Here is a 409-nt window from a genome sequence, read left to right on the forward strand (position 1 = left end):
CGTGAGTACCCGATCAAGCTACTGAGAATGAAAAAGAACGGAAGGATGACTTGTTTGAGGAGACTATAAAGGGCAGACTATGATCTAGAAAAGAAGAGTAGGGGTTGTGGACCGTATACATGACATAGAGGCGAAAGTCACCAAAGATATACTAGAAAAGATCAGGCATTATGGGATATGTACTATGGTACTTGCATGGCCTAGGCATGATTGATTATTTCAAAAGCCAATGGGAGACTTTGTACGATACCCAAGTGTCATTATGCCAAATCCAGAGCAAGTTAAGATATTGTGATATGATGCGAATCATATCTGACAAACATGCATTGAACAACAGCAAACGATAGCGATGCGCATCAGTTCAAGATCAGACACCACAACTCGTCACCGTATCGCCGGAAGATGAACG

Source organism: Gossypium hirsutum, chromosome A07 (assembly GCF_007990345.1).
Source record: "Gossypium hirsutum isolate 1008001.06 chromosome A07, Gossypium_hirsutum_v2.1, whole genome shotgun sequence".
Lineage (NCBI taxonomy): Eukaryota > Viridiplantae > Streptophyta > Magnoliopsida > Malvales > Malvaceae > Gossypium > Gossypium hirsutum.